General features: G+C 43.7%; 1 protein-coding gene, 1 non-coding gene and 1 pseudogene across 7 annotated transcripts in view; 1 reads left to right on the top strand and 2 right to left on the bottom strand.

The window, feature by feature from the left end:
* The window catches only part of SHLD1 (shieldin complex subunit 1), a 99,377-nt gene that overhangs the window by 67,447 nt on the left and 17,975 nt on the right, over nt 1–13,955 (bottom strand). The gene's annotated exons all lie outside the window — the stretch shown is intronic.
* On the top strand, nt 5,019–7,460 carry LOC137778587 (RNA guanine-N7 methyltransferase-activating subunit-like protein; annotated as a pseudogene).
* On the bottom strand, nt 9,545–9,651 carry LOC137750821 (U6 spliceosomal RNA). The gene has a single exon (XR_011070604.1). It is a non-coding gene; the product is annotated as a U6 spliceosomal RNA (small nuclear RNA).

The following is a 13,955-nucleotide window of genomic DNA, read 5'->3' as shown; positions in this document are numbered from 1 at the left end:
AACTTCTTGGGGTGGTTGTGAGAATCAGAAGGAACAATGCATGTAAAACGCATAGCACAGTGCCTGGAATGCAAGTGTACAATAAATGATAAACTACTGATCTTCCTGTCTCCCCTTAATTTTTTTTGTTTTTTTTATTTGGCTGTGCTGTGCGGCTTGCGGGATCTTAGTTCCCTGACCAGGGATCGAACTAGGGCTCCGGCAGTGAAAGCACTAAGTCCTAACCACTGGACTGCCAAGGAATTCCGTCTCCCCTTAATTGTATATGATCTTCTTTGTCCTACCAATATATGACAATGAATGCGACTAGTGATGGTGTATGTTTGACTGTTTCCACCGAGTTGTTTCCTCATATTGTAAGAAGACACAGCTGAGTGACGAGTCAGGAATGAATGTTCACTTGGAGAAGCCCCTGAAGAGAGCTATATGGTCAGGCCACGGGGCCACCGCTGTACGCCTGGACTGAAGAGTAAATGCCTGTTGGTGCAGCTCTCGACAGGAACACAGCCTGTCTTTAAAAACTGTAACTGCAGGCAGAGTGCACAGAAGTAAACAAGCCTCTTCTCCCACAGCAAGTGTCCTTGACACTCAAAACTAAGGATGATGAGAGATGGCACAGATCACAAATAGCATTCCTGAGCTTTAAAAATAATTCTACTCGGGCTTCCCTGGTGGCACAGTGGTTAAGAATCCGCCTGCCAATGCAGGGGACAAGGGTTTGATCCCTGGTCCGGGAAGATCCCACATGCCTCAGAGCAACTATGCCCATGTGCCACAACTACTGAGCCTGTACTCTAGAACCCATGAGCCACAACTACTGAAGCCAGTGAGCCTACTCAAACTGTTATCACCTCTACTGACTATTTAACATTGTCTACAATTTAGCAGGCTAAAATACAGAACTATATGTATGTATGTATATATATATATACATATACATATATATATATATATATATATATATTTTTTTTTTTTTTTTTTTTTTAAGGGATAGAAAAGTCACAGTTAGAAGTAGTCTGTAAAGAGGGTCTCCAAGGAAACAGGAGTTGCCAGGTCACTATGTGACTTTGGGTGACTTTCTTCAGTATCCTGGGGTTCAACTTCCCCTTGTAGAAAATGAGACAACTAGGAGACCTTGGTGGTTTTCAAACCTTTTTTTTGGCCCTGACATCCTTTCTTCCAATGAATGATTATCTGGAAGCCCACAGTGTAAATAAGCTAATACGGATGAGCAAGAGTGGAGAGTCCAGGGCTCGCTACTGTCTCCCAGTCCTGACCTGTAGTTCTCAAAGAGCTGCCTGGAGCACAGTTTGGGCACACTGGCCCAGAAGCTGTACCATTCTCTAACTCTGTGGGCCTTAATCATGTACACTTAGGGTTTACCCTTCACTCCTTGGGCCACACAATTAGAACACATTGCTGCCTTCCAACAGTGGCAAGAAAAGAGTTCAAAACCCGTTTAGAACCTGAAAATTAAGCCTAGTTGGCTGAATCTGCATACCTCAATCCAGGAAGTGGTAACAAAATGCAGAGATGCATTGCCATGAAGAATACTCAAACTTCCCGAATAAAACCCATCAACTTGATATGTGATAGGAAGTTTCAGATTTTGTTCTATGATTTCTCAGAGAATTGGCTCATCAGTCTCCTTCTTTCCCTTCCTGACTGTATCTTAGGTCCAGTTTAGAGGAGGCTGTGTCATTAGCTACTAGGTTGGGTACTATTTAATGCAGCTATAAAGAAAATGTCTTTAACATTATTTCCATGTCTGAAATATACCCTGACTCCTGTTTAAAATGACAACACCACATCCAAAATTCTACAGTTATTATGTAAATTCTATTTTGAGATTTTGAATTTAAGAGCTTATAATTTCTTATGGAAATAAAATTTTCAAGAATTACAAATGGATACCACATGAATAGCAGAAAGGAAAAAGACATACTTATCTACTCTTAAAAAATAAATTCCTTAGATGAAATGCCTAAATACACAGGTTATAAAATGGCCTTTGAAGATTGGGATGTTGACAGATTCCAAAAGAAGAATAAGGAGCATCAAACCACCATTTACTTTAAACTTATAACCATTTGCCAGCAGGGCCTTTAATCATCAAAGACACTGTGTTTAATATTCAACTTGCTGTACACACTCAACCAATTTCCCCAACAACTGCTCTTAGAAGTTCAAGTTGGAGGAAAGGGCTGAAGTTTCCCACCTCCACGTGCAATGTCAAAGCAACTGCAGAGGAATGCTGTGTCCTGCATTAGAATACATCTTGGGTGCTCTCCAGGATAAAGGTTTGCGAGGGCTCTAATGAGACAGGCCACATGAGCTACCCAGAGTTTATCAAGCTGGAGTGGTACACACAGGACTGCACCGCCAGGAAGCCTTTGTGACCTTGAGTTTGAGAGGTTTCTCCAAGACTATTTGCCATTTCACTCTGCACTTTCATTCTGTTTACTATATGCTTTCTTCGAGCCCAGTAATGAAAGAGAAAGGAAATATGTATCTAAGAGGCAGGGAGTTCAAGTTCATCAACAAAAATGTACTTGGGACTAATTGACAGGTTGAATTCATCAGTCTCTGGAGTGGACTGGAGCTAACCAGGGAGGGGAGAACACACTTCAATGAGGGAAACAATGCAGCTGAGGCACCAGGGCCTGACTCAGCATAGAAACAGGCCCGACTGGAACGGCAGGCCTGTGTTAATGAGTACTTAGACGCCAGCAGGGGCTTGTATTCAGCTGGTGTGCACCTGCACAGCCTTTCCAGTTGTTAAAATATTGCAATACTGTTGAATTGGTTGTTAAATATTTTGAACAAATACCCCAGACATCAGATTACACAGTCCTGAAAATGAGGCGCAGGAGCCTTGAGAGGAGTTGGCAGGAAAGTGAAGTGGACCAGGACATCTCAAGGGGATTTAAATAGAGGACGTGAAGACAACTGTGTTTCGGGAGGACCTTCTTGGCGTGTGGCTCTTCTGCCTGATCTCCCCAGGAAGCGCAAAGGGCGGGGGTTTCACAATCCTGTGCTTGGCCAAGGTGACAAGTTGTTGTTTGCTCCCCAGCAATTCATAGGACGTGGCTAATCGGTCACTTCAGGACAGATGAGCTCTATTTAGACAGAGCCCAGCCTCACCTGCCTTTGGTACCCAGACAGAAACGACCAAGGCTTTAAGGTTTTTCTGACTAATACTCTCAGGTTCTTATCAACCCACGCACTTCTTGGAAAGCACTCTCAAGCCTCACGTCCTTTGCCACGAATCTCCTCCCCCGGGGCACGGGCAGTGAGGTGGCAGCTGGGCACAGCAGATAAGGGCAGAGGAGTATCTGTTTCGCTCCCGGCACCTGAGCAGGAGCAGTTGGGGTGGAGGTCACGGCCGGAGAATGAGGAAGAGTCTTGCGTGAGGTGAAGAGGGAGGAGGGAGAGCAGGGCCTCCTTCCAGAAGTTGGGTCAGTGACAGGCCCACAACAAAGGCAGCTGCACGGTGACACGGGGAATCCGTACAAAAGGAGCCAAGTGCAGTGAGTCCCAGGTTGGATGCGCCCAATGCTGGGTGACCCTGGTGACTGTAACCGGAAACTTTTGACCGTTCACCAACCCCTCCAAGAGCAATTTCCTAACAACACACAGCAGCAAAAAGCAAACCAAGAATGAAGTTGGCCTGGGAAGTGGATGTGTTGGGAAGCTGAGACGGGATGGCCACCATCAGGACAGCTGCAGAAACCAACGTGCAGATAGGCCGTGTCTCTGACAAACTAGGGATCCAGAGTTATTGGACTAGATTAAAACATGGGCCAAAGTCTCCAGAGGGCTGGTGAGGGAGAGAGCCTGTAACCACAGGCACCTAAGAACATGCAGTGAGGGGAGGAAAGCGACTCAATTTACAAGTAGAAAGTGAACCCTCAGGCTCCTGGACAGTCTGAGAAACAGGTGGTGGAAGATGGTCAGCACAGAGCCCATCGGCTGGGCACTCAGGGCAGTGACTCCCCTAGAGGTTAAGGCTGTCCATCTCAAGTTCATGGCTTGATAACGGCCAGATTAACAGTGACAACCTAAGTTTACTTTGTAGAAAATCTCACCAAAGGCAGATTTGGAATGTTTACAACAAAATAAACAGCTTTCCATGTAAGCATCTCCTACTGATGTCAGAATGAAGTCCTTTTGTGGTGGATAAACCTGAGCCCAGTTATTCCCATTTAGCATAAACTCTCAGATGCGGGCTGTTAAATAAACGGATGGCTGCCTCCCATTTGACCCCAGCATAATCCTTGCTCCCATCATGGCTCAAAGATACCATTTCCACTTAGTTCGCAGGAACCTCTGGGTGATCTGGTCTGTTTTTAAAACGGTCACGAGTATTGTCAGTAATAAATGGCATAACCTACAAAAGTACTACAGAGTGGCCGAGTGTACAGCCAAAGAAAATTTTTGAAAATATTTAAGTCTGAATAAAATAGTATCAAAACCTAATATTCCTCCCTAAAATTACCACCTCCCAAAATGAGCTGTTTGTTCTATCAAGCTAACAAACTTGCCTACATTTATTTCCAGCAGCTCCTTGTCCCAAGGGTAGCAGCCCCTTGGTTATTTTCCAGGTTAGAAAAGAGCAAACTTGTCTCAAAGTATGACTTAAAAGGCTGCCTTTGGATTCACCCCGGCTCTGCCATTTAATTAGTGACACTGGGCAAGTTTCCTAACTTCTCTAAGCCTCATGTCCTCATGTATAAAACAGGGCTAATTTCCATTTCTCAGGTTTGTGGTAAAAATGGAAAGTGGCAAAGGTTTGAGAAACACTAAGCGTGGAGCCCAGCAGCACAGAACCTGATGGGCAGCAAGTCCTCCACAAACAGAAGCAATCATTGCTCACCCATTCTAAGACGTTCCAGAACCCTGTGGTGCAGAGAGAAATGCCCAGGCACAGAACCTTCCTTGGGGGACTGTGTGCAGCCCAGCAGGCGTGCTGGGAGTGCTGCAGAGGGTTAGGCACAGCCACGGGCAAAAGGCGGGAGATGGACGCTAAGGATGGTTCCACTGGGAAAGGTCAAGCTCCGGGATGGGGAGGGGAGGGGAGTGTGAGAAGGTGTGGGGGTGGGAAACCTAAACAGGATGCTTTTCAAGGACAGCAGACAGGCAAATCCCCAAATCTCTCTCCTACCTGCCTTGATTCCAGAAATTGAACCTCTCTTTTAGGCTAAGGCTCAGTACTCTTAAGAACTGGGACTCCAAGAGCACAGAGGCGGGTGACTCACCTGTGTGTGTGTGTTTGCCTTGACAGAAGTGACAGAGTTTAAGCCGCTGCACAAGAGTCTATAACTTACTTTACACACGTTATTTTTTAAAAAATATTTATTTATTTATTTGGCTGCGCTGGGTCTTAGCTGTGGCATGCGGGATTTTTGTCACCGCGTGCGGGATCTTTTTTGGGGCATGGGGGATCGTTTCTTTAGTTGCAGCACGTGGGATCTTTAGTTGCGGCATGCGAACTCTTAGCTGTGGCATGTGGGATGTAGTTCTGTGACCAGGGATCAAACCCAGGCCCCCTACATTGGGAGCGTGGAGTCAGCCACTGGACCACCAGGGAAGTCCCACTTTGCACATGTTAAATGGCTGACAGTTCTGCCGTGTCTCCATCAGTTACACATTTTGACTTTTCTTTTGCGAGGCAGAGGAAATGTGACAATCTCCTCCTCCAACACTGACCATGTTATGGGGCTCAATTCAGGCTTTGAAACCGAGGAGGACCCTGTGGGGCTCCCGGGCATGGAGAATTTTCTGTCCCCCGTTTCTTGTAAGCAAGACTCCAGCCTCCATAACCTTCCCTGAGTTCCAAAGGGCAGATTCGAACTGTTGCTAATCAAGGGAGGAGCAGCCAAGAAACCACCTGAGGCAAGATTAAAGGGACCAGAGAGGTTCATCAAGATTAAGGGACCCTGCACACACCCTCATCTTGTCAGCAACCCCACCCTTGAACTATTGCTATAAACTCCTCATCAAATCCTCCCAGGTGGGGACACATAGTTTTTCAAGACAGGAGCCTGCTGTGTCCCCCTTTGCTCAGCAAAGCAATAAAGCTATCCTTTTCTACTTCACCCAAAACTCTGTCTCCAAGATTCAATTCGGCACTGGTGTACAGAGAGGCTGAACTTTCAGCATCAGCTTCACCTAATTCAGTGCTGCCTATGACTCCCAACCCTTATACTGGAACCTTCCAAAGTTATCCATAAGCAGCCTTAAGCTATGTATGTGCATGAGGAGTGGGGAGGGAGGGGAATGGAGACATTTTATGTTGTGATCAACTTCAGCCCTAAATAAATGTGGGCCTGTCTCGTAATGAAATAATAAGTTAGCATTTACTCATCCATTCTTTCTTTTTAATTTTTGTTTTGTTGTTGTTGTTGTTTTTATTTTTACTCATCCATTCTTCATACAGTACCTGCTATCCTGGAATTTATGTTCTCGTTGGGGGAGACAAACAAATAAAGTAACAGTAAAATACATAGGGTGCCCAATGACACTGGTGCTGTGGAAAAGAATAAAGCCAGGGAAGGACATGATGAGGGAGCATCAGCAGGAGAGGGGCAAGGCTGGGCCTCTCTGAAGGGTGAACATGTGAGGCAGCAGCCCAGCCCGGGGTGGGAAGGGTGGGTGATGGTACAAGGTGAGGTCAGAGAGGCCAGGCCCAGGGCCCCAGGGACATGGGGCCAGGTTAAGTCCTGGTAAGTTTGGCTTCAGCTCTGAGTCAGGTAAGAAGCCACCAAAGACTAACATAATATGATTTACACTTTAAAAGGATCCTCTGGTCTCTGTGTTAAGAAGAAACTGTAGGAGGGAGGAATCAAGATGGCAGAATAGGAGGATGCGGAATCCACCCTTCCTCACAAGTACATCAAGAATACATCTACAGGTGTGGTCCTGTTACCTTGGAGAACTGAAGGGGTCTGGAGGTCCTGTGATGGTGTTCTGGGCCGGAGATCTAAACAATCAAAACATTAAACAGTACAGCTGCTTCAAATCCCTGGGGATTTCAGAATAACTGACACTTCTGAAGCTGTTCCAAATTCTGAAGAGATGTTTGCCAGTAGATTCACAGAAGATGACAAAGAGTACCAGGAATACCTGAAATGCCCTCCTGAGTCCCCTCCAATTGTTGAGGAATGGAATAGCAGAGGTGGTGGGAACCAAAGAAATAGAGGCAATCGGTTGCAAGATAACAGACAGTTTAGAGGTAGGGATAGCAGACAGGGGTGGCCAAGTGACAATCGATCCAATCAGTGGCACGGATGATCCTGGGGTAACAATTACCCACAGCACAGACAAGAACCTTACTACCCCCATCAGTATGGACACTATGGTCACAACCAACAACCTCCCTATGGCTACTACTGATAGAAATGTCAGCAGCTTTTAGTAAAACCATTTACTCTGTTAACATGACAAAAGTTTATGTTGTATTTTCTTTTTTTTTTCTTTTTTTTTTTTTAAGTCTTCTAAACTTATTTAATTAATTTATTTACTTGTTTATTTTTCGGCTGTGTTGGGTCTTCGTTTCTGTGCGAGGGCTTTCTCTAGTTGTGGCAAGCAGGGGCCACTCTTCATCGCGGTGCGCTGGCCTCTCACTATTGCGGCCTCTCTTGTTGAGGAGCACAGGCTCCAGACACGCAGGCTCAGTAGTTGTGGCTCATGGGCCTAGTTGCTCCGCGGCATGTGGGATCTTCCCAGACCAGGGCTCGAACCCCTGTCCCCTGCATTAGCAGGCAGATTCTCAACCACTGTGCCACCAGGGAAGCCCAGATGTTGTATTTTCTGTTGGTCATAGTTTTACATCTGATTGTAGAGAGTGGATTGATTTTTTGGAACTTGAGACTTTTTTTTAAATTAGATCTTACTGGAGAGATATGATGGCTGCTGGAAATATCAATAAATACTCCCCTAAAAAAAAAAAAAAGAATACCTCTACAAATGCAACAGTTCTCACAGAGCACCTGCTGAACACTAGCGGAAGACCTCGGACACCTAAAAATGCAATTAAAAATCCCCACACAACTGGGTAGGATGAAAGAAAGAAAAAACAAAAGAAAAGAAACGAGAAGGGACAGCATCCCTGGCAGGGAAATGAAGGTGGGGAGAGGTTCCTGCACTCAGAAAAGCCCATTCATGGCAGGAAAATCAGCTGGGGCAGAAAGGGACCTTTGGGGGATTGGAGGTGAACACAGCAACCGGTCTGTGGAAGGCAGGACAAAGTAAGAACTGCGCGCATGGTCCATGTAACAGCCCTGCGCACCCCAGCCTGAGTCACATGTCTCCTGGTGTGGAGGGGGCTGGGTGCTGGAAACTAGGGTTTGGAGAGTGGACCCAGGGGGGACAGCGATTGGCTGTGAAGAGACAGCCTGCAGGGACAGGAGTAAGGAGCTTCACAACAGGGAAGGTTTTTGGAAGAAACCCGGGCTGCTATAGAAGCAAGGTATCATTGTTGAGTGGCACACAAGGAGCGGAGCCGCCATTGCAACTCCCTACCCCCCCCGCTGGCCCCTGCCTCCACGGGCCCTGGGAGGGACTCCCACCAGAGCGAGCATGTCCCAGTCTGTTGCAACTTCCTGCCAGTCTCTGTCACCACAGACACTTCACACGACCCAGTTGTGGCTGCCTTATCCCTCCACAGCCTGAGTGAATAAGTTCCCCAGTCAGCCTGGGTGCCTCAATCACCGTTGTTTTCGCCACCTCTCACCTGGGCGGGGAAAAGACACCTAACGGTAGCCCACATGCAGAGGTGGGACCAAAACCAAAGCTGAGCCCCAGGGGCTGTGCTACTAAGGAAGAGGAACGGAATTCTCTCTGTGCAGCTGCACAAGCTTTGGATTAAATCCCTGGGATCTGCTTGGTAAACCCTGCATCTGAGGAATATCTGAACGGACATGTGCTCCCACAACTGAGACCAGTCTAGCTTTAGCAGCTGTGGACTCTGGGGGCAAGTACACGTGGGAGATGGGCAAGGTCAGAGTCTGAGCTGCCCCCACAGGGCCCACAGCCGGTCCAGAGACCTACCTAGAGGTATTGGAGGGCCTCCTGGGGAGGCAGGGGTTGGCTGTGGCTCACTGTGGGGTCAAGGACACTGAGAGTGGAGGCCTCAGGAAAATATCATTATTAAGATTGTTTTTTGGGCTTCCCTAATGGCACAGTGGTTGAGAATCTGCCTGCCAATGCAGGGAACACGGGTTCAAGCCCTGGTCTGGGAAGATCCCACATGCCACGGAGCAACTGGGCCCGTGAGCCACAACTACTGAGCCTGCGCGTCTGGAGCCTGTGCTCCGCAACAACAGAGGCCGCGATAGTGAGAGGCCCGCGCACCACGATGAAGAGTGGCCCCCACTCGCTGCAACTAGAGAAAGCCCTTGCATAGAAGTGAAGACCCAACACAGCCAAAAATATATAAATAAATAAATAAATAAATTTATAAGATTGTTTTTCTATTTTTTAATTAATTTTTATTGGGGTATAGTTGCTTTACAATGTTGCCTTAATTTCTACTGTACAGCAAAACAGTATGGAATGCTTCATGAATTTGCATGTAATCCTTGCACAGGGGCCATGCTAATATTCTCTGTATCATTCCAATTTTAGTATATGTGCTACCAAAGCAAGCACACTTTTTTGGTTTGTTTGTTTCATTTTGTTCTGTTGTTGTTTTCTGTTTTAATTTTATTTAATTTTTAAATATATTTTTTACTTTTCTATTTTTACTTTATTGTGGTTTTCTGGGTTTTTTCTTGTTTTTCTTTTTGTTCTTTTTTTTAATCGTCTTTGTGTGTTTGTTTTATGTTATCTTTGCTTATTTTAGTTTGCTTTCTGTTTTTGTTTTGTTTTGTTGTTTTTGTTAGTTTTTTATTGTTTGTTTTTGGGTTCTTTTGTTTGTTTGGTTGTTCTCTTGGGTTTTTTTGTTTGTTTGTATTTTCTTTTTTTCTGTTTGTCTGTTTGGTTTTTGCTTTTATCACTTTTCTTGGGTTTTGCTTGTCTGCTTGTTTTCTTTTCTTCTTTTTTTGGCTGTGCAGCTTGTGGGGTCTCAGTTCCCCAGCCAGGTGTTGGGATAAGAGTGCCAAGTCCAGGACACCGGACCACCAGAAAACTCCTGGACCCAGAGAATATTAGTCAGCGTGAGCTCTCCCAGAGGTCTCCATCTTGACACTAAGACCCAGCTTCACCAAACTGCCTGCAGGTTCCAGTGCTGGATGCCTCACACCAAACAACCAGCAAGACAGGAACACAGCCCCACCCATTAGCAGACAGGCAGCCTAAAAGTTGTACTAAGCTCACAGACACACCAAAACACACTACCTGACACAGCCCAGCCCAGCAGAGGGAAAAGACTCAGTTCCAATCAACAGAGTGCCGGCACCAGTCCCTCCTACCAGGAAGCTGACACAAGTGCCTGGACCAACCTCACCCACCAGGGGGCAGACACTAGAAGCAAGAGGAATTACGACCCTGAAGCCTGTGGAAAGGAGACCATAAACACAGTAAGTTACACAAAATGAGACAACAGAGAAATATGTTGTAGACGAAGGAGCAAGGTAAAAATCCATAAGACCAAATGAATGAAGAGGAAATAGGCAGTCTACCTGAAAAAGAATTCAGAGTAATGATAATAAAGATGATACAAGATCTTGGAAATAGAATGGAAGCACAGATCGAGAAGATACAAGAAATGTTTAACAAGGACCTAGAAGAACTTTCAAGGAACAAACAGTGATAAATAATACAATAACTGAAATGAAAAATGCACAGAAGATAGAATAAGTGAGCTGGAAGATAAAATGGTGGAAATAACTGCTGAGGAGCAAAATAAAGAAAAAAGAATGAAAAGAAATGAGGACAGTCTCAGAGACCTCTGGGACAACATTAAGTGCACCAACATTCGAATTATAGGGGTCCCAGAAGACGAAGAGAAAGAGAAAGGGTCTGAGAAAATATTTAAAGAGATTATAATCAAAAACTTCCCTAACATGAGAAAGGAAATAGCCACCCAAGTCCAGGTAGCACAGAGAGTCCAATACAGGATAAAACCAAGGAGAAACATGCCGAGACACATATTAAATACACAAAAAAATATTACATACAAAGAAAAAATATTAAAAGCAGCAAGGGAAAAGCAACAAATAACATACAAGGGAATCCTCAGAAGGTTAACAGATGATCTTTCAGCAGAAACACTGCAGGCCAGAAGGGAGTGGCAAGATATATTTAAAGTGATGAAAGGGAAAAACCTACAACCAATATTACTCTACCCAGCAAGTATCTCATTCAGATTCGACAGAGAAATCAAAAGCTTTACAGACAAGCAAAAGATAAAAGAATAAAGCACCACCAAACCAGCTTTACAACAAAAGCTAAAGGAACTTCTAGGCAGGAAACACAAGAGAAGGAAAAGACCTACAAAAACAAACCCAAAACAATTAAGAATATGATAATAGGAAAATACGTATCAATAATTACCTTAAATGTAAGTGGATTAAGTGCTCCAAGCAAAAGACACAGACTGGCTGAATGGATAAAAAACAAGGCCCATATATATGCTGTCTACAAGAGACCCACTTCAAACCTAGGGACACATACAGACTGAAATTGAGGGGATGGAGAAAGATATTCCATGAAAATGGAAATCAAAAGAAAGCTGGAGTAGCAATACTCATTATCAGACAAAATAGACTTTAAAATAAAGAATGTTACAAGAGACAAGGAAGGACACTACATAATGATCAAGGGATCAATCCAAGAAGAAGATATAACAATTGTAAATATTTATGCACCCAACAGAGAAGCACCTCAATACATAAGGTAAATACTAACAGCCATAAAAGGGGAAATCGACAGTAACACAATAATAGTGGGGGACTTTAACATTCCACTTATACCAATGGACAGATCATCCAGACAGAAAATTAGTAAGGAAACACAAGCCTTAAATGACACATTAGACCAGACAGACTTCATTGATATTTATAGGACATTCCAGCTGAAAGCAGCAGAATACATTCTGTTCTCAAGTGCACATGGAACATTCTCCAGTGTAGATCATATCTTGGGTCACAAATCAAGCCTTCGTAAATTTAAGAAAATTGAAATCATATCAAGCATCTTTTCCAACCACAACACTATGAGATTAGAAATCTATTACAGGAAAAAAACTGTAAAAAACATAAACACATGGAAGCTAAACAATACATTACTAAATAACCAAGAGATCAGTGAAGAAATCAAAGAGGAAATCAAAAAATACCTAGAGACAAATGATAACGAAAACACGATGATCCAAAACCTATGGGATGCAGCAAAAGGAGTTCTAAGAGGGAAGTTTATAGCAATTCAATCTCACCTCAAGAAATAAGAAAAATCTCAAATAAACAATGTAACCCTACACTTAAAGCAACTAGAGAAAGAAGAACAAAGAAAACCCAAAGTCAGTAGAAGGAAAGAAATCATAAAGATCAGAGCAGAAATAGAAACAAAGAAAACAATAGCAAAGATCAATAAAACTAAAAGCTGGTTCTTTGAGAAGATAAACAGAATTGATAAACCTTCAGCCAGACTCATCAAGAAAAAAGGAAGAGGACTCAAATCAATAAAATTGGAAATGAAAAAGCAGAAGTTACAACTGACACTGCAAAAATACAAATCATCATAAGAGACTACTACAAGCAGGTATATGCCAAAAAAATGGACAACCTGGAAGAAATGGACAAATTCTTAGAAAGGTACAACCTTCCAGGACTGAACCAGGAAGAAATAGAAAATATGAACAGACCAATGACAAGTAATGAAATTGAAACCGTGATTAAAAATCTTCCTGCAAACGGGACTTCCCTGGTGGTGCAGTGGTTAAGAATCGGTGCTCCCAATGAAGGGGGCCTGTGTTCAATCCCTGGTCAGGGAACTAGGTCCCAGATGCATGCTGCAACTAAGAGCTTGCATGCCTCAACTAAAAAAGATCCAGCATGCCACAACTAAGGAGCCCACATGCCATAACTAAGGAGCCCACACACCACAACTAAGGAGCCAGCAAGCCACAACTAAGACCCAAGCAACCAATAAATAAATAAAATAAAATAAATATTAAAAAAAATCTTCCAGCAACCAAAAGTCCAGGACCAGATGGCATCACAGGTGAATTCTATCAAACATTTAGAGGAGAGCTAACACCTATCCTTCTCAAACTCTTCCAAAAAACTGCAGAGGGAGAAATTCTCCTAAGGTCATTCTACGAGGCCACTGTCACCCTGATACCAAAACCAGACAAAGAAGTCACAAAAAAAGAAAATAAGAGACCAATACCACTGATGAACATAGACGCAAAAATACTCAACAAAATACTAGCAAACAGAATCCAACAACACATTAAATTGATCATACACCATGATCAAGTGGGGTTTACCCCAGGAATGCAAGGATTCTTCAATATATGCAAATCAATCAATGTGATATGCCATATTAACAAACTGAAGGATAAAAACCATATGATTGTCTCAATAGATGCAGAAAAAGCTTTTGACAAAATTCAACACCCATTTATGATTAAAAACTCTCCAGAAAGTGGGCATAGAGGGAAACTACCTACACATAATAAAGACCATATATGACAAACCCACAGCAAACATCATTCTCAATGGTGAAAAACTGAAAGCATTTCCTCTAAGATCAGGAACAAGACAAGGATGTCCACTCTTGCTACTTTTTTTTTTTTTTTTTTTTTTTTAAGATAGAAGGTGGTTAAAGAGCTGTCCTCAGTGGCTGTAACAGTGTTACATTGGCAAGAAGCTCAGCCTTTCCACTGGTGCCCCCTTAAATCCTGCCACCAGTTTTTTTTTTGTTTTGTTTTGTTTTTTAATTATTTATTTATTTATTTTTGACTGTGTTGGGTCTTCGTTTCTGTGCGAGGGCTTTCTCTGGTTGCGGCA

The sequence above is a fragment of the Eschrichtius robustus genome, chromosome 16 (assembly GCF_028021215.1).
Source record: "Eschrichtius robustus isolate mEscRob2 chromosome 16, mEscRob2.pri, whole genome shotgun sequence".
NCBI lineage: Eukaryota > Metazoa > Chordata > Mammalia > Artiodactyla > Eschrichtiidae > Eschrichtius > Eschrichtius robustus.
Note: the sequence above shows the minus strand (reverse complement) of the source record. Positions and strands in the feature narration are given on the sequence as shown.